This window comes from Equus quagga, chromosome 15 (genome assembly GCF_021613505.1).
Source record: "Equus quagga isolate Etosha38 chromosome 15, UCLA_HA_Equagga_1.0, whole genome shotgun sequence".
Taxonomy (NCBI): Eukaryota; Metazoa; Chordata; class Mammalia; order Perissodactyla; family Equidae; genus Equus; species Equus quagga.
In genome coordinates, this window is record NC_060281.1 from 19,228,882 (window position 1) to 19,247,899 (window position 19,018).

Consider the following 19,018-nt stretch of genomic DNA (forward strand, 5'->3'; position numbering starts at 1 on the left):
CAACCCATGCCTGGGCCAGAATTTCTTTATGTCAAGAGATTGTATCCCTTCCCAGCTCTAAATCTAAGCTGATTCCAAAACACAACTGTAAAAAAACACTGAGACATCATTTAATGAGAATTTCAAGCAGATAAAAAGTTACATCTTCTCTACTCTATCTAAAATGGAGAATTTTTATTGAAAGTATTTGAGAATAAAATATCCACCAAGTTAGACTTTCCCTAGAAAACATTCACTATATGTGCTTTTATATTCCTCTTTTGGGGAAATATATCCAGGGGGAATCTATATATACACACACACACATGCATATGAAAATATATGCAGGTATATACTATATATATATATATATTTTTTTTTTCTTCCATGACCATGGAAGATTTTTTCTGTTCTGCTGTGGCCTATCTAACTATTAGACATTGCATGCTCTTAACCATGTCAGGGGGTGGAGAACCCAGAGAAGGTTCCTAGCAAAAATATTGGACAATTACTAAACAATTCCCTCAGGGATGGGACTAAGAAATTCACTGCCTTTTCTTTTTATCACTATATACCAAAGGGATGTTTACATACATAGAGTCTCGTAGCACCATTAGATTACTCTCTCTGGAATCTAATATACCAGCTCTGAACTAGGAACATTTTTTTAAAGGTTTTCAAAAAGATCTTGACCTTTCAGCTTCCAGAAAGATGACTTCAGCAAATCTATTCTTCTCTGTTAGATTGGACTATGGACCAACGTTCCTCTCTCAAAATAGCATCTTCCTTAATTTTCTACTTGTCCCAATAATAGGATGGTTTGCTGCTTAGTTATGGGATTTTGTTCCCCATCTCTAGCAATTCTGTAGGAATACGTGAGCAGTGTTCATGGTGTGCCCCAGAGATTTGACTTTGTGGGACCATTTACTAAGCTGAGCATTAAAGCATCCCATGTGATGACAAATAATATAAATCCCCAGAGGTATTCATCTCCATGGATCAATATTGCAGGTTATCAACATGGGCCATCTAAAAAATTCCAGCACAACTCTTCCCATTCACTAACTTTTTCTTAGTGCCAGGCACATGGCACATACCAGGGACTCCTTGTCATCCACATACTAGCCAAAGGCATCTCTTTGTCTCCCCCATTATAAGTAGGTTCCTGATCAGAGAAGTTAAATTTTTGCACAAGATCACACAGCTATTAGTTGGCAGAAGCGGGACGCAAAGTGTGCTCTGCTTCACTCCTTCCACTACCGAAATATCCCTAAGGATTCATTGACAAGCTGTTAATCAGTTATTGGGGAAAAAAAGATGTAAATCTTAGAAGATAAGACATTGAACATTTCCTCTAGTGTTCAAAACACTGCTTTTGCTTTCTATTTCCAGAGGTGGTAGTACTGCTTTTGCGTAAATCAGTAGTTGAAATCATTTTACTTTTCTCAGTAAATCTAACAATGTGGCAATTCTAGACGTAGCATCTGTCTTGGATTTTGTTGTGAAATTTGTTTAAAAATCTAATTATGCTATCTAGTTGGGGAAAAAAAAAGTCTGTTGGAAAGCCCAGGGGCTCACCAATACCCTGCTAACACGTGGTGTGACGGCTCCTCCACCTCATCCCTGATGTCACCCAACATTTTCCTTTGCCTTGGTGAGGAGTGATCTGCGAAGAACTGTAGAGCAGTGGTGGTGAAGGTGTTAATCAGAAAAATAAGGATATTTTACTTTAGACAGTGCTTTCCAAATTATACAGAGCTTTCACCCAGGAGATCTCCAAGGTAAACACGCAATTCGTAAGGGGAAATTCAGATGGGATTTTGTTCACGACCCAACACGAGATCTTGTGCTGTATCTCTTTTGATAGCCTGCGTCAATAGTACATCTAAGAGAATTGATTTCATCTTCTGTGACTTCACCGTGCCTTTAGGTATTGACCAAGAAGATCATCTCAGGCCACCGTTCCCAGAACAGGATGGGCCAGCAATGAGCAAACTTAATGATGGCAGTAATGTATTGAGCACTTACTTTTTGGCAGGCACTACACAAAGTGCTTTTATTCACTCATTCATTCATTCATTCATTTATTCATCGATATGTTTTTCATGCCGTCCATGTTCAAGGCTTCACACTAGGCTCTGGAGATGAGAGATCGACAGTCCCATTACACACAAAAGCCTGTGCTCTGTCAGTATGCGGTCCTGGCCTTTATACCACTCAGTTCCATTTTTCCCAAAAAAGACGATGCTGTTTTGACCTCTAAAGAGGCCTCCTTTGCTGACACAGAGCCTGTGAGAAGGAAGCAAGCCTAGCCTCCAAGTTGAATACCCTGGTTGGAATTCTCTATTTGGTCACTTGGCTACTTACTAATTGAGTGACCTTGAGCAAAGAGTCTGAGCTCTCTGTGCCTCATTTTTGGCAATTACAAATGAAGAAAATAATAGTGCCTACCTCATAGGTTAGTGATGAGGATTCAATGCATTTGAGGATATAAAAAACTTAGCACAGAGGGCCGGCCCAGTGGCATAGTGGTTAAGGTTGCACACTCCATTTTGGCAGCCCAGAGTTTGTGGGTTCAGATCCTGGGCATGGACCTACACACCACTAATCAAGCCATGCTGTGGCAGCATCCCACATACAAAACAGAGGAAGATTGGCACAAGATGTTAGCTCAGGGCCAATCTTCCTCAAGCAAAAAGAGGAAGATTGGCAGCAGATGATGGCTCAGGGCCAATCTTCCTCACCAAACAAACAAACAAACCACAGTGACTGGCAGACAGAATGTGCACAAGTAACGTTAGCCTTTATCAATGTCATCATCACTGTGGTTACTAGTAGACTTCTTATATGGAGTTTTGAGTTTTCTTGCCAGGGCACTTTACCTTACCTGCCCCTAATTATATCAGACTCTTCCCCAGCAGTTTTCAGTTCATCTTTGCACAAGGGGTGGCAGTGACCTACCTCAGTGACACTCTGAGGTCACAGAACCAGAGTCGAAGCAACTGGCTCAGCAAGGGAGTGAGGAACCACAGACCCAGACAGCGGCTGGGATGCTGCAGTTCTCAGGCTCTGTCTCTTCCCTTGTTTGTGATGTTCCTTGTCTTTTCCAAGCATCCCTGCGTCAGGGCCCCCTTTAGAGCAGGAAATGAGGAGTCTGGATAAAGAGGAAGTGTCCTCACTCTGCGGCCACTTCAGGGGAGGGGGCTGAAGCCCCAAGGAAGTCACTGATGTTGACTGAGTTATGGAAAGGGAAGCAGCCTGAATAAAACCCCCGTCCCCACCTGGCTGAAATGCACAGGCCCAGTGGCTCCCATCTCACTCAGAATAAAGCCCAAGTCCTTGCTGTGGTCCTCGAGGCCCTTCAGACCTTGCCAATCTCATCTCCTCCGTGTATTTCTTCCTCTCATTCAGCTCTGACCCCCCTGCTCCCCGTACATGCCAAGCATCCCCTTGAACTTGTGTTCGCTGTGCCCTCTGCCCCGAATGCTCTTCCTCCTGGCGGCCACCTGGCTTGCTCCTCATTTATCATAGAGCTGTGCCCTGACGGCTGAGTCTAAACTAGCACAGCCTGCTGGTCACTCTCCACCCCCTCACCCTGCCTGTTCTTCATCACAGCACAATCCCAAGGTGACATGCTGTGTGTTTATTTGTTGGTCCCTCCCAGAATGCGAGCTTCAGAGCACACGGGCTTTGCCCCTTGTCCACAGCGGTGTTTGCAGAGATGGGCACGCAGTAACACGGAGAACATGTGTGTTAACAAACAAACGGTAGACTCCAGTTCTCAGTACACTTGAACATGCGTTAGACAGACCACCTTCTTTGAAAGGGATGGTCTAGATTTCCTAAACCAAGGCCAGTTTTAACAAGCAGTCCGAGGTAGGTGCATGGCAGAATATAGAGGTTTTAAGGCAAGATGCCCATCAGAGAAAAGAGAGGTTGAACTCAGAACCCCTTTATTTAAAATATATTTAAACATCTCTCTCTGAGCAGGAATTTTAAGTGGAGTTATACGCTGGACTCATTACAGTAATGCTAAACTTATCATTGCAATAGTTCCAAAATTGACCTTCACTTCTCATTTCTACTTTGAAACTGTGGAGATAGGTGGGAATTAGATTAATTACCCAAGCTGAGTTCAATTTTTCTTTTGTTTAATAGGCATCTTCCCCTAAAAACTCTGGATTCTCCTTGCACATCTACCTCGGACTGCTTACTAACTTGTATCAGAAAACTAGTAAACTATTCTGTGATGCTTAAAAAAATAAATAAAAACCAAACTAAATGTCCTACTGTTCACTGCCTGAATGGGATAAGCAGGAGATCTGAACTCTTAATGGGCGGGATAGTGGATGGTCTATTTTATATTCTCACTTTGTAAGGAAGTGCTCCATACTTTGCAGTGCTCAGCAAAATAATATTCTATATTTAAATAGCCCTTAGCATGTTATTAACAATGATCAGCATTTGTGTAAGCCTCAGAAGACCTGAACCCTCTTTCAATGAATGCTTCCTCGTATCATCCCTCAGATGTAAGTGGCAAATGTTATTTTCTCAATGAGAAATTCAAGTTAGAATCATTCTCCAAGTTATGTTCCCAATCCATAGAGGATAGATGAAAGTTTGCTAATTTTTATTGCACATTCTTATTGCATAGTTCTTGGAGGTGGAACCAAGAAGCAACTTGGTATAACAGTATAGTGGAAAGCAATTTGGTCTTTGGAAACAAGAAGACCTGAATTCACACTACCTCTTATTTATGACTTTCTTCATGTGTTAGAAAAAACAAGATACAGATTTAGGTTAAGGGCTGTTGGAATGTAGGTGATGAATGAATTATTACTGATGCCCGTGTCTAGCATTAGTGAGACATCTCTATTCGTCTCGCATTTATCAAACATGATGGAGCTCAAGTTGTGTAGTAGACGCTGCTTCAGGACTTGGGAATTCAGGAGTGGGGACATGCCTCCTGCCCTCCAGGAGTTCATCGGCTGATGGAGGACTAAAGGGAATAAATAGATATATGGAGTTTAGAAAACGCCATGGTTTGAGGAAGCCCAGTAAACTCTGGAAACCTACAAGAGAGCGGTCTGGGATGATAAGGAAAGGCTCCCCCAAGGAGGGAATGAGTTACAGCTTTACAGGTTAAGTAGGTGTTCAATAGGTGAAGGAAAGATGGAAGGAGGAGGGGCGGGCACCAAAGCAGAAATGCCAGGGAGCATGGGGACTTCTAGGAAGTAGATCCCCTGTGGATTTGGGGTTATATAGACGCTGGGCCCACATTATGAAGGAGTTTGGACGTTATGCTCAAATCCAATCGGATTGGGCCATGGGGAGCATCTTAAGCAGGCGAGTGACCCATCCACCTGGTCTGACAGAGTCCTCTCTGATTGTAGTGTGACTGTGGCCACACCAAGGCTGAAGCTGCAAAGAGGCGAGCAAAAAGAAGGAGGCTGCCATATCCCAGCCAGATGGTATGAGGGCCTGAGACACTCAGCTGCAGAGTCTGAGAATTCTTGAATCGTGTTGCTTATTTCTTTTAAAGAGGAAAGCAGTCAAAATAGGAAAGCAACCGTCCTGAGGATGTCATTTGGTTGCCATTCAACAAGGCTGCTTTTGGTTAGATGGTCTGTAAGTGTGAGCGCTACACCTGGGGTACTCAGGAAGTGCATTCAGTTAGCAGGGGTGTATTGATGTCTTTTAGAGCCAGGAGTCTACAGACAAGAATTCAAACCCTGGTTTCTGCCCTGGGGAATCATTTCGTCTGTGGGTGAAGGAGGCAGATTTGTAATCGCAGGCGATATCCTTTATCCAGAAAGTCTGTCCTAATGCCTCTTCAAGTTTCTATCATCCTGGAAGTAGAAATTCAGTGATGTGAAATGCTGAACCTAGAATATTCTGGGCTCCTCCTGAAAGCAAATAGACATGCAAAAATGAAACCAAAAAACTTCAATATTATTGCTAAAATATGTTCATACAGGCTAAAATTCCCTGAGTTTAGCAAAGATAAAGAAAATTTTGATGCCATGTCCTTGTAGTTAGCTGTTGCCCTCCTGCCAGCCGTCCTGCCGCAGTACAATAGTCAACATATAGTAGATGTTGAATAAAAGATGGATGAAGGAATGAATGAGCGTCACTTGTTTGTTTGCTGGGCTTGTTTTAGGCAGCAGGGTGGAGGAAGGGGGAGCAGGGGTGAACCTCTCTGCCTGTAAGAGCAGGCTCCAAAATTCGCATATGTCACTTCCTCTGAGATTCAGCTGGACAGCACATGGGCACATGGACTCATCGGAATACACGAGAGGCTGAGAATAGCACTTTGTTCCTGGTGGCCCTGTGGCCGGCTGAAAGTCAGGATTCTACTATAAACAGAAAAAGAGGAAGGTGGATATTGAGGGACAAGTAACAATTTCTAGTGCATTTAAAGGTGACAAATGCACCCTTTAAATAAACGACTTGAGAACTCAAGTCCCAGAATTCACGTATGTTGAACAAAAGCCCAGAAGAAGTCAATAAATCCTCAAAACACACAGTCTTAGAAGTTTGTCAAGTTTCATGAGATGCATAAGCTTTGATCTGAGGTTTGAAAGGCATAGCAGGTACCAGACAGTCTCCAACCTGGCCGCTCCCTTCTAGGCCAGCTGGTGAGATTGGAGCCCAGCAGGCTGCCTCTCCAGCCCTGCCTCCGTGCCCGGGCACTTGCTGTTCTTCCATGCTGACGGAGCATCCCACACGCTTATCCTGCATTATGCTCTACTGCCGTCCACTTAGGTAGTTCTCTCTGTCTGAAGATGAATCTTTGCTGACAGATAAACACCATCTCTAATCAGATCCAGAGTATCGTTCAGATCCTTTGCAGTCATTGGATAAGACTAGAGTTATGTTGAACAAGCCAGCAAGTTTTGGCCCCTGTGGGTACTAAGACATCTTCAGCCTTCCTCCGCCCTTCATAGATGCAGCAGAGCCCATGAGAACCACTCTGAGCTGTGGGAAGACAGAAAGAGGACCTAACAAGAAGGCAGAAGCACTCGGTGCAGGTTTTCAGACCACTGACTTTGGCTACATAATTTAATCTCCCTGATAGTCCATTGGATGCTCATCCCTAGACGAGCAGTGGGCAGTGTGCAGAGGAAGTGGGTTGTAGAGCCAGACCAGCCTGGGCTGGAAACCTGGCCCCAATAGTTACTAGTTTTGCAGTCTTGGGAAGTTTCCCTTGTCTCTAAGTCACAGTTTTCTCATCTGTAATGTGGATATAATAATGTTACATTTCAGGGTGTTGTAAATGGAATAAGAATGTTCTTAAAGTATGGAGGCACTCAATAAATGGCTATTACTTTTCTTGCCTCTTTCGTCTCTAAACTCTGATGATGAAAAGACCTTAAATTCAACAGATCCCAATAATGGTATTTAGCTCTGTTAAAGACACAGCAGTTCTGGTATATTGAGGATCACATATTAGCTCCATCCACAAAATTATGTGGCATTTTTCTGAAATCCACACAATTTCTGAGTAACATTCTTGCATAGGGCATCATCCATTTTAGTGAAAAAATAAAATAAAAATCCATCAAGTCTTTCAAGGCTGCAAGAAAATGATAGCCCAGTCAAATTCTCCCATCCCACTAATATTTATGTTATCAGTTGCTTCCTTTGGTTCAGTGCTGTGGTAAAAATCGAAAATTGTTAAGAGCAGCTGTTTATTTGCGGTACTAAGGAGAGATAAGCAAGCAGCGATCTCATGTTAGGTCAACGAAGAGATTCCTTGGGAGGAAATAGGAATCCGTCTTTATTCTTTTTCACAAATATTGAAAACAAAGTGTCTCCACTGAGTGTGTTGAACCAGGACAGTATGTGCTCTCATTCAATCCTGTTTCTAATTTGTGTTATAGAATAGAAGCTTTGAGCACAAAAATTTTATAATGACTTCCTGATGGTTTTCCGGCTCCAGATTCTTTCTTGTGCATGGAAGTGAAATAAACTCAAAAGTACTTTAGGCTCTTCAATTCTGAATGAGCACAATGTAATAAACCCTGAATGCCTCAACTTTCCTTTGAACCTCTGCTTGATCCGCCTACACAGTTATTCCAGGCAATCATCCGTCATTACACAGGCTTGGAGTCCAGAACCGTCTTTACTCATCAACCCCTTTTATTGACTTCACATTTAAGCAAAACAAAATTTTTCTAGTTTTTTCCTATTAAATCCAAGTTCAAAAACTGTTTATAAGTACCTAATCTGAATAGAGCGCCATGTTAATCCCCGAAGGCTACAAAGCTTTTTACCTCAAAATCTTACAGTCTAGCACGGTTGACTAGCTTAAGTGCCACGAGAAAGGTACAAATTTAGTAACATGGGTCTTCCAGGAAGCACGGCTCCCTTCAAGTTGGGCAAATGGGAACCAGCTTCGTCTAAAACGTAACATTTTTAGATCATAAGTTGCAAAATGGCCACCTGCAAGCCAGATCTGTAGGTGGATTTTATTTGACCTATACAGTGTTGTTCTATTAAATTGAATTTATTGATAGCCTTTAAAAGTTAGGGAGATTTTATATTTAAAACCTGCATCCCAGCTTCTCTTAAAAGATTGAGAGAATTACCCTCACTGTCTCTCCTTTCCTTCAGGCTATAATTGACCTCCCAGAGCTGTAGTGAGGATTAAGCAAGATTTTGGACAGTTTTCCTGGACTATATTATCATCACCTCCTGACTTCATGTCTTGGCTCAAGATGAGCTGTCTGCCCTTTTCAATAAAGCAAGCATTCTCCAATCCCCATCACACTCTCTTGTCCTCCTCCCGGTACATCCACAGAGTGAGGCTAGGTCACGCTATGGATGACCTTGAGCACCATCCAAAGCACTGCAATTAATCCCATGAACCATGGGGGATCATCAGAGTGTTCAGAGCCATAATTTAGGAGGATCACAGTGCCCCAGGAGTCCAGCCTAGATAGGAGAGGAGAAAACACGGGGAGGGAGAAGAGAAGGTAGAAAAACCAGTAAGGAGGCTGTTACAGTTCTTTAAACATCCATGTCTCCATTTTTTATCCCTCTTTCTTAATCCTACATGGAAATTCTGTAGAGCGAACTGGAAAGGATGCTGGACTAGAAGTCAGAAACTGGGCTGAAGTTATAGGCCTGCCCTTGGGTAGCAAAATGGATAGGCAAGCCTTGAGCTTTCCAGGCCTCCCTTTGCTTGTGTATGAAATGGAAATGAGGGTAATATTGACCTCCAGGCGTATGGTGAGGATTGAGCAGAACAACATTTGAGACAGTCTTCATGGACTGTATTATCATCACCTCCTAGCCTCATTTCTGTAAACTTCTCCATGTCAGCACGCTCGCCTCCATCTCTTTTCTATTGATCAGCTTTGACTTTTTTCAAATCAAGCTTGAAAACCTCCAGGTCTTTTTTTGTGTGTCCTTAGTTGAGGCTTTAAGTCAAGATTTCAGGATTGGAAAGACTTGAGAGACGACTCAGGGCCCCTAATTGAGTAGCCATCTCCCCTCCAGTATTCCAGCCTCTCCTTGAACTCCTCTGGTGATGGAGCCTTCACTCCTTACTGTGACTGTTTTCATGATTATTCATTATTTTTCCCTAAAACCCTGTAATTTCAACCCATTTGTCCTGATAGTAGTGTGCTCCGTGAGCAAACAGAGTAGGTCTGCTCTTTCTTTGCCAGAAAACGACTTTTGTTTGTTGGAGACAGTTATTCAGCCCTCCTTCCTGATCCTGGATCTTCCTCTTTGGACTAAATTCGACGTTTCTCCAGCTTATTCTTTACATGACATGGTTGCAAGTTCCTCCCTCCCAACCTGCACGTCTACCCAACTTACCCCGTCTTTCATGTAGTGGGTAGCTGTTCTTCCCTCTCCCACCTCACCCAGCAGTTCTGCACTTAAATGCCTTGGTCCCATTTCACCCTAGACTCTGCCAGAAAGGCACCCTTAGCCCCACCCAACCACCAACCATGTTCGCCTTACCTCTCCCTCAATTTGAACTTCTCCTTATATTTTGTGCCCCAAAGCGGGCCAGTTTATCTAAGGTAAGTGTTCATGTTCTCTGGGTCATTGATGAAGCCATATTTGGCTAGACTAATATGTTTAATATTATTGAGTTTCACCACTTGCCAGCCCCTGTACATAAGTTTCCCGTGTCCTCCCATTGAGTCTGCACACTCCCATGCAGAGTAAGTAGTGCTATCGCCATCCCGCTTTCACAGATGGGGAGAGGGAAGCATTGCAAGATTGAGAAACCGCCCACGTCAGCCAGGCAGGAAGTGGCGGTGCTGGGATCCAAACCCGGGGCTGCCCGCTCCAAGCCTGCGCTCCACATCACTGCGCTGGGCCTCTTCTCAACATCCTCGTCTGATGCCTGTTTCTGAGTGCCCTTTCATTTGTTTATTTGTTGCATAATTAGTTTAGGGCTTTCACAGGATTTAATAGAAAGTGTAATTACTGTTATCATTACTGTAATGCCTGAAGGCCTCTTTCCTTCCTCCTGCTTGCTTCAAAAAAAGCCTCTAAAATCATTGGCTGGCCACCATCTTCAGGAATATCTAAGAGGATATTGGGGGACGATCCAAAGGGAGGTGGATACACTGGAACCCTAAGTTTTGCAATGTGTTTTCCCAGCTCTCCCCGTCCCCCTTCCTTGCTCTGTTTTTGTCTGTTTTATAATATACTATATAATTCCCTTATTTATTTTGTTTATTATCTGTCTCCTCTCATGAGAATGTAAGCTCCAAGAGGGCAAAAATGTTTGTGTTTTGTTTATTGCTGCATCCAGCTTGGCACAGAATAGGAAAACAACAAATGTGTGCTGAATGAATGATACAACAGTAGAGCAATTCTGTCACCTTTTCGACAGACGTAAAGCTTTGGGGTTTCTTGTTCTTGACTCTCACATGGCCCCCGCCTCCCTCCCCTACCCTTGTGCACACTCTCTCGCTAAGATCCACTCAGCCCGGAAGGCTCAGCTGCTCCTGGAGGCACGCCTGCCCTCCTCTGTGTTTCCTGACGCTGTGTGTGTCCATCACTGTACTAACTGCGTTGTATTACAGTAGCCCGTGCTTGTAGATAGCTCCTCACTAGCCCTACACTTTTAGGCGCCTTGTATTCTTCATGTTTGTTTCTCCAGCACCCAGCACGATGCCTGGCATTGAGTCAGTGCTCAATAAATAGTTAATTAGTGAATTAAAAATATCGTTGTTCTAAATGGAGATTTGAAACCACAAGGGGAGGCATAAACTAGCTCTGAGTGGGTTTAAGAAACAGAAATTGCCAGCTGGGGATGGAAGTTCTTTGTTCAATCAGTGCTTACTGAATGCCCCTTATATGCTAGGTCCTGCTCTAGATATAGGGAGGTGCCAGCGAACAAAATAGTCAAAAATGCCTGCCATGGAGCATTCTATTAGGAGGAGAGAACAAGATAAGGAAAATAAGAAATAAATAAATTATATAGAGTGCTAGGAGAGATAGGAAGAGAGAAAAAGTAAAAGCAATGCCAGGACGAGGGGGATTATGAGTGGGGGCAGGAGGTGGAATTTCAGTAGGATGGCCAGAATAGCTCTCATTGAGAAGATGGCATTTGAGCAGAGACTTCAGAAGCCTTCCAGAAACATTTACTGAGTTCCTATAATGAGCAAGGCACTTTGTGGAAGCCTGAGAATTCCAAAATAGAGCTCATACCCTAGTGAGAAGACCGTCCTGTCAACCAGAGTGATAAATGTGAGAGTAGCCGAAATAAAATGAGATGCCAGTGAATAGAGAAAGCTGACTTTCAAATGCCATGGAAATGTCACCGTCGTCATCATCATCCTCATCTCTCTTTCAGTCTCCCCTGCTCTCTTCCGCATTGATTCATAGCCTTTGAAATTGCCCACAGGGCTAGGATGGTACCTCTGGAACGTGTCCACTTAATTGGCGGAGTTATAAAGTGTGGTTCTCTGGGATTGTAGGACCCCTGAGCGTGTTAGGGCATAACCATTGGTCCAGAGGTGTTGGTGTGCCTTCTTCACGCAGTAACACACACTGTCGTTGTAGAGCTGGAATTCCTGGAGGGGAAATGTGCCAAGTAGGCCAACGAGAAGGTGATTTCGGTGGAACCATCTGGTGACAATTCTCATCGTTTGGCTCTTTGGACACAGAATCAAGTGGATCTTGGAGCCACACAGCCCTTCAGAGGTCACATTGCTTTTGACACACTGCCTACTTCACACTACGTTCCCTTGCATCAGGCGCACTTTGCACACCACGGCCCCACTCTGTAGCATGCTGGCTCTACATGCAGCACACTTTCATTATTGCCTCTGGCAGTGCCTATAAAGGCCCCCTCTTGACCACCTCAGCAACATATTCCAAGCATCATGGCTTCCCAGGAGTGGTGCCAGGCATACAAAGGGGTGATTATCACCAAAAAGGCCTCCAGTCAAAAACAGGACGATGCCCGGTTGTGGGAGCCAATAATGGTTTCACATTTCCTGCACAATCAGCTTCTTACAACATTTCTCATATATTGCATGGTTCTAACTGAGTTCAATACCTCCATTTGCTCGTGAACCGACATAAATTTTGATCCTTGTTTTGGCCCCTGGCCAACAGATATCTAAGGAGAAATACTTTCCATTCTGTGGCTAACAGAGAATCCTGGTGATTCTGGAATAAATTACCCATGTAGCTGACTTGTATACCTGATTGGTTGAATTTGTAATACCTTCCCGATACAAGGCCTGAGTCTTCCTTTGAAGTTGTAAAAGTGTAAAATTGATCCCCATTTGAAATCTAATGAAGTAAAGTCAGTCAAGCAGAAGTCTTCTTCAGTGCCCTCTCAGCCTGGGTTCCCCAGAAAGGAGAGCCTGAGACAAAGGTTGAAGTGCAAATGCTTTACCAGTGAGTGGGAGCCAAGGAGCAGGGATGGAGGCAGGTGGAGAGAAGCAGGGAAGGAGGCGGGACCAGTGCAAAGACGGTTAAGCAAGTCCCCGCGGCAGGGATTGGTCACGGGATTCCATGGAAAGCTTGAGAAGCTGTATGAAATATGGTACCAAACTTTCTGTCCAGGGAAAGAAAAGAGGAGGCATTTACCCAGTGGCTCCCAGCCACCATGGGCCAAAGTTTCTTCCCACAGATGGTTAACTTCCTAGCCCTTCAGGGTTGTACATTCATGAATATTCAAGTGGGTTCCTGGGGTGCCTGCGTCTGTGTCAACAGAGAAGCCTGAGATGGAAAGAGACAGGCACTGCCGTAAAGGAAGACCCTCAGGTTGCAAAGCGTGTGAAGCTTATCAGGACCCACATAGAACTGGTTACTGCAGCAGTGGCTGGAATGAGACAGGTGGGGCCGAGAGACTGTGAAGTGAGGCCCTAGATATATCCAATACAAGTACCAGATACTTCAGACTATTTAATTGTTTGTTTATAGTCCACTTTGTTCTGAGAAAGGCGTGAGGTGGTTTGCACGCCTGCCATTTACGCAACTCCCTCTTCTGGGACCCTTTTCTAAACCTGGTCAGGAAACTACAGCAATTCCTGAGAGACGGGTTGACTTTGTCAAAAGCCTGGAGATGGTGTCAGTACAAGACTTGATATAGGTCAGATTTGTCTGATGGTTGCTACTGTTATTTTCGTTTAAGAAAAAATTGCCCTCCTCAATTCCAGTTCTAAGTCCTTGATTACTGCCTTCCCCTCACCGAACGCCAAAGCCTCCTATAAGTTTCCACCTGCTTTGGCATCACTGTGCCTCTTTCCTTCTGACCTCTCCACATCTTTCCTCTCCTCGGCCTGACCAAAAGCTTAATTGTCAGCATTTTTTAAACCTGTCATATACACAACTTTTAAATGGCTTCTGAGCTTCCTGAGTGTGAAGAGGCAAGATTTGGGGCAGGCAAAGATTTTTTTAAACAAGACACAAAAAGCACTAACTATAATAAAAAGATGGATAAACTGGACTGTATTAAAAATTAAGAACTCATATTCATCAAAATATACCGCTGAGGGAATAAAAAGGCAAGCCACAGACTGGGAGAAGGTATCCACAATACATATATCTGACAAAGGACTCAGTTCCAGAATACATCAAGAAATCCAAAAAACCTGTAAGAGGGAGACAAACAACCCAATTAAAAATCAGCAAAATACTTGAACAGACTTTTCAAAAAAGAAGATATCCAAATGGCCCAAACCGTTATTCATCAGGGAAATGCAAATTAAAACCACAATGAGATACCAATATACAGCCAACAGTGGCTAAAAGCAAAAAGACAGTCAATGCCAAGGGTTGGCAAGAATGTAGGACAACTGGAACTCTCATACTTTGCTGGTGGGAGGACAAATTGTTACAACCATTTTGGGAAACTCTTTGCCGTGTCTTCTAGAACTAAATATATTTCTACCTTGTAATTTAGTAACTCTACATCCCAAGAGAAATGAGTGCATATGTCCACCAGAAAACATGAATCAGGATGTTTAGAGCAGCCTTATTCATAATAGTCCCAAAGGGGAAAATACCCAAATGTCCATCACCAGGAGAATGGATGAATAAGTTTAGATATAGTCACACAATGGAGTGCTACACAGCAACACAAAAGATTAAGTTACTATATGCAACATGGGTGAATCTCACAATTATAATGTAGAGTAAAAGAAGAAAGATTTTAAAGTACACATTTATTATTTGATTTGCATATTGTTTAGGAACAGGCAAAACTAATCCATGGTGATAGATGTCAGATTGTGGTTACCACGGGGAGTGGGGAGGGTGGTTCTTGTCTGGAAAGGGGCAGAATGGAGTCTTCTAAGGTGCTGGAAACATTTTATATTAGGAGCCGGGAAGGAGTCACAATAATGGTGGTTATACTGTAAAAATTCATTGAACTGTTCACTTAAGATTGTCCATTTTATGTATGTGTGTTATACGTCAATAAAAATAGATTAAGAAGGGGCAAGATTGGGGATAGAAAGTTGATAACCCACGCCACCAGGAAAGGCTCCAAGACTTCCTTGTCAAGTGGGAGAGGAGAGAGCACCATAATAAGATTGGAAATTTTTGAATTAAACGCAGCCTCAAAAAACTTGGTCTTGAAATTTTACGTCTTTACTAATTAGCCACACAGTCCTCAAAAGTGACCTACTGAGGCCTCAGTTTCCCAATCTGTGAAATGGCTGACTGCTGAGGATTTCTTGTGTGTGAGGATTTCTCCCAAATCGCAAGATCCCTGTGACTACCTTCCCACCCAAGGCCAATGTGCAGATACGTGTCTTGTGTGTGTCCTGCTTTGCTGAATGGCACTGAGAACGTGGGACCCTGAGCTGAAAAGGGATAGAGCTTAAACTCTACACCTTCTATTTAGAGCTTTCCCGCTGCAGATGAGTAATGGCCAGCTCTGCAGTGACCCCAGCAAGTAGGTTGATGCCATCTCCAGCAGTGCAGGGCAGTGGTAACTGGTGCACTTTGGGGTCACTCTGACCTGGATTTGAAACCCAGCTCTAACGCTTACTGTTTCTATGACTTTAGACAGGTCACATAAGCCCCCCAGCCTCAATTTTCTCATCTGTAGAATAGGATGGTCACCACCACTTCAGAGTTGTTGTGAGGATTAAACAAGATAAAATACAGCAAAGCCCTTAGTACAAAGCCTGTCTCATGGCTGGGATTCAGTGACGTGTACCCATTATTCTGAGTGTAGCCAGTCCCTACTGTGCCCACCATCAGTGCCCTAAATTGCATTTGGCACCATGTTTAGTTATAAAATAGCTTTTTAGTTTCATAAGTAGCAAAGCAGGAAAGAACCCTAGAAATGATCTTGTTAACACCAAGGATTTGTTAAGGTCTTTTTGGGTTGCAAACAATAGATGCTGAAAGGCTAACATAAGCAAAAAGGACAATTTATTGAAAGGATGCAGGAGCATCTTGTGCAATCACAGGGAGAGCTAAATGGCAACACTGCAGAAGGGCAGAAATTGGGACCAGCTGATGGGCAGCAGGGTTTACAGATCCTCTTCTGGACATCATCATAATGTAACTCAGCTCTAACGTCTCCCAGCCCCGGGACCCATCACTTGTTGTCTCATACAGCATTCATACTTAACCTGGCCAAAACATAACTCTGAGTTTTTCCCCTAAAAAACCTGGTCCTCCCACAATCTTTCCCATTTCAGGAAATTGTGGTATCAGCCACCCAGTCACCCAGGCCACAAGCATAGCAGTCTTCCTTGAATTATTTTCTTCCCCATACTCTGCATATCAGCAAATCCTACTGATTTCACCTGCGAACTCCCGTGCGTACCCTCCACCTTAGTCCCATCACTTTCCTTCTGGACACTAAAGCTGTTTCCCAACAGGACCCTTGCTTCCACACTTGCTCTCCTATAATCCGGTCCTCTGGTCACTCAGCCAGTGTGATCTTTTGAAACCACAATCTGCATCCTGCTGCTTTATGCATAAAGCCTTCCACTGGCTCCCTGTTGCACTTAGAATAAAATCCAGTTCATCGCCTACAAGGCCTTGCATGCTTTGATCTGTTTGCCCAGCATCATCTCTACTTGCTCACTCCCTATTCGCTATGCTTCAGGCCGCACTGGCCTTCTTAACGTTTCTGCCTGGAATGATCTTCCCTCGATTTTCTATGTCATTGGCTCCTTTTTATCACCTCCCCAGAGATGCTTTTTCTCCCCACCCAGTTTGAAGTAGCTGCTCCCTTTGTCACTTCTCCTTACTTCACCATTGTTGTATTTTCTCCATTGAATATTTTCTTATTTGTTTGTTTGTTGTCTATATCTACCAATGGAATGTAAGCTCTAGGAGGATTATATCTTTGTCAGTCTTGTTCAGTAGAGACTAGAACATGCCATTAGTAGCACTTGATAGATGTTTGTTGAATGAGGAATGAATGAATGAAGATATAAAATTGGTTGTGGAACGTCCAATCCCAGAGAGGATCTGATTGTCCCAGCTTGGGGAATACAGTGTCCACCCGTGGACCATTCACCTCTGGGCAAGGTCTCAGGGTCCTTGAGCATGGACTTGGCCATCTGGAGGCTCATCCCTGTGTATCACTGCAGTCCTAACAGCCATCCTAAGAGGGCTTCGTCCTCATTGCACAGATGCAGGCACTGAGGCCCTGAGTGAATAAGGGACGTTCGCAGTTACTGAACCGGTCATTTTCTACGTTAGCGGAATGTGCTTTATCTGCTCTTGTCGCAACATCTCTACATCGCTATCTTTTAAAGCCAATGGTGTTGAGTAGATGTTGATAAATATTTTGCTTCTTCTACAACTACTCTATTTTAACACAAGCGTTGGAATTTTCATTTCCTCCTACAAGGAAGAAATATGGCCCAGATTTTCATTGTGGGACAAATGTTTTAGCTTTCCAAAGCCAGGTTTTTTTGGTGGGTTGTGTTTTTTTTGGCGCTTCTGATTTTTTTTAAATGATAATAGAATCTTGCTGTCCCTTTAGTTGCTAAAATCTTGGTTTAGATTACTATCTGTTTTGTTTTGTTTTAATTAACGCCTAGTACTGGCTGGTGAGTTCTGAAAATGGGATGCCATTTTAGCTTCTTCTTCTAGCTAAGTCACATTTTTAGAATATGGTCATTTAGTAATGAGATGTGTGCCTAATCCGTGGCAAGAATTCAAATTTATTTTTAGCTAGTTAGAATTCATAGACAGCTTTCAGTCTAACATTCCTGCTCACTAATTATTTTATTTTATCTGAACTCCATCCAAAGAAATAAGTACCATAGCATATGTTTTCAAAGAATAAAAGAAAAAGATGTTAATAAATTTGATATGCAAGGGATAGAGCATATGAGGCAAGGGATTAAATAAGATTAATTCCGTTTTATTTCCTAGTCTTAGTTCTCAGAGATCTGTGAGTTCTTTAGTGGGGGGAGATAGAGAGTTAGCGAGAGAGAGTAGAGATTTAGATACAGATTTGATTTTTGTATATTTTTAAATTTTTATGTATTCACTTCTGTGATGATAAAACTTCAATATAGCCACTCCAGCTTTTCTTGGTTAGTGTTTGCATGAAGCAGAGAGAAGGCAAATAACTCACCCTAAGTTGCAAGGGAGTAAGTAACATTAATTTTATTTTAGGGGGAAAGAATGGCATCAGATTTAATACATAAAAAGGGGGAAGGAAATGAAGGCTTCTTCATTGCTCAAGTTTTCATGCAAGGTGAGAAGGAAAAGCTGTGATTCTCAGGACAGGATGGGAGTGGTGAGCCACATGGAACAGTCCTGCGTCACAAGGTCTGCACCCCGTTAGTGCCGTGAGCCACTACTGGTGTGAACTGTACTGGTTTTGTAATTTGTATCTGATTTGAATATTTGTTTGGGTTTTTAAAAATAATTTTATAACACCTTTAAGAATAATGTGGTTATAACTAGTTCTATGTTCGTGCATATTTAAATAATATTAGAATAAAAATGATTTAAGTCCACAGTAGAGCTCCTTGAGAATTTTTCCCTGTATAAGTGGTCTCTGCACCCTTGGGTTCAAAGACACACTGGCCTCCTGAATTTGGTAGTATTGTGTCAGGTTCCCTGATATGGCTCAAGGGTAGATGAGCGGTTCAAATGTTTAGCCACTTTAAATTGTAAGTTTCATGTAGAGATCGTTGAGCAGAAGTCCCTGCTATCTGCCCATGTTTTGTTCTGGTAACTTTGCTCTGGTGTTTTGAGACATGTCTAGAGTCTTGCAAAGAGGCTTCTGGAGGCCTCTGACTCCAGCCCTGGATCCGTAGCAAGTCACCCACCATCTGTCTGAGGCTCAATTTTCTCATCTGTTAAATGGGGATGGAACTTACCCTGCAGAGTTGTTGTGATGTTGAATGAGATAATACAAAGTATATAGCTGATACAGAGTCAGCTCCCAGGTGGTAACATTATCATTGTTGTTGCTGCGAGCAATCCTGCACCAGGTTCTCTGTTATGAACTACAGTAAGTCCTAAAAATGTTTGCATTAGAGGCGTCAGTAAGAGTGCTCTTGAGAGACATATGCATTGATTATTTGACCCTGAGAAACCATCCTTCAGAAGTGTACTA

The 19,018-nt window shown here is 43.1% G+C and overlaps 1 protein-coding gene across 2 annotated transcripts in view; it reads left to right on the forward strand.

Annotated features, from left to right (window-relative positions):
- RCAN2 (regulator of calcineurin 2) overlaps window positions 1-19,018 on the forward strand; it is a 251,266-nt gene that overhangs the window by 160,718 nt on the left and 71,530 nt on the right. The gene's annotated exons all lie outside the window — the stretch shown is intronic.